This window comes from Rutidosis leptorrhynchoides, chromosome 4, assembly GCF_046630445.1.
Source record: "Rutidosis leptorrhynchoides isolate AG116_Rl617_1_P2 chromosome 4, CSIRO_AGI_Rlap_v1, whole genome shotgun sequence".
Taxonomy (NCBI): domain Eukaryota; kingdom Viridiplantae; phylum Streptophyta; class Magnoliopsida; order Asterales; family Asteraceae; genus Rutidosis; species Rutidosis leptorrhynchoides.
Window position 1 is genome coordinate 604112759 of NC_092336.1, and position 1748 is coordinate 604114506.

The 1748-nt window shown below is 33.4% G+C and overlaps 1 non-coding gene across 1 annotated transcript; it reads left to right on the forward strand.

Moving 5' to 3' along the window:
- Nucleotides 1-479: 479 nt before the first annotated feature.
- On the forward strand, nt 480-639 carry LOC139846311 (U1 spliceosomal RNA). Its single transcript, XR_011759034.1, has one exon. It is a non-coding gene; the product is annotated as a U1 spliceosomal RNA (small nuclear RNA).
- Nucleotides 640-1748: the final 1109 nt, after the last annotated feature.

The window sequence follows — 1748 nt, forward strand, 5'->3', positions numbered from 1 at the left end:
AGTATTGGAACCATAATCAACGTTTAAGAAGAGATGTAAACTATATACTACGATGTTATTCTAAACTATTACAGTCACTTTTGATCAGCCCTGTAGAAACGTTGGACTTTAATCTGTATGATATGAAAATTAGTTTGTAAGGATAAAAGTATAGGTTAAAGAAATACAAGAAAATATAAACAAAACAAATGTATAAATGCAGCTCAATCAAACGTAGAATCTTCTAACAATGAGATAAATAATTGTGATTGTCTATAATTATTATTTGTTATACAATGTTATACAATTACATTACAATACAATTTGATTTGATTAAACAAAATGATACGAAAAACAATGTAGTACGAGTATTTATTTGAATGGTAACTGGATAAGCATAATTGAAAGAAAAAACAATTAATAGGATTCCCACATCAGTTGAAATATAAAAGGGAGGCACATAAGAGTAGTATAAAAAGAGAGAGAAGGGATTGGAATACATACTTACCTGGATGGGGTCAATAGGTGATCAAGAATGCCTATGGCCTAGGTTAGTGACCTTCATTGCACTTTGAAGGGATGCTGACCTAAGGTCGGCCCAAGTGGTCGAGCCTACATCATAATTTGTGCCAGTGAGGGCCTGCGTTCGCGCGGCCCTTGCCCAATATATCAGTTTAAGTTTTGTTTAATTTGGTGTACCATTGATAGTTAGTACTAACTTATATGGTAAAATATTATGTAATTATATTATAAACAGCCTAATATCATCTCTTAAATGCATCATTCCAATTAATGAAATGACTTGCATATTAAGTTCTTTTAAATTTACCATGCTTGACAAAATTGGTTAATTTGAGCTTGTCATTTTTAATGACTGAGGATGCCCCAACACTAATATTACACTTGAGTATACAGTAAGAGTGCTCCCAACCATGACACAATGTCTTCCAGGACTAACCAACCATTCAGCGCCACATCAGCACCTCCATCTCACTTCCTTCCCAGGACTAAACACTCCCAACAAAGACATTCCTCCTTCCATTTTTTTTATTTTCTTTTTGAATTACTTTATATTATAAAAAAATTACAAATATTTAAATAAAACTAAACTTTTATTAAAAATTAAAAAACATTACAATAATTAAAATAAAAAAGTACATTAAAATAAAAAATACAATTAAAATAAAAATACAATTAAAAAAAATTACATTAAAACATCAATTAAAAGACCTATTCTTCATCGTCGTCTTGTTGATCTTCTTCGTGATCTTCTTCATCCTCGTCATCGGGAATGTGTGAAGGTCCGGCGTCATCTTGGTTGTTTGGATTTCTTGTGGGATCATGTCGTATGCGATAATTTGGTGGAAGATTATGTATGTGTTCTACAAGCATATGTTTTAGTAGTTGATGAATGCCCGCATCTCTTATTTCCGCATCCACTCGCATATGCGCTTCAACCCTTTCTTGGAATGATCTCGTTGGTCGTCGAACCGGACGATAATTCTCCTCGAGTCCACAAAATTCACGGCCGTTGTCCTCGGTTATCATATTATTTAATATCACACATGACAACAAAATCCTTCTAATTTTGCGGATATAATACGGTCGTGCCGGACGTTGAACAATTTGCCATCGGCCTTGTAGTATTCCAAATGCTCGTTCAATATATTTTCTTGCCGATTCTTGATACCTTTTGAATTTTTTTTGTTTCGGGTCTATCGGATTTTTGAACGACTTAACTATTGTAGACCATTCCGGGTAAATTCCAT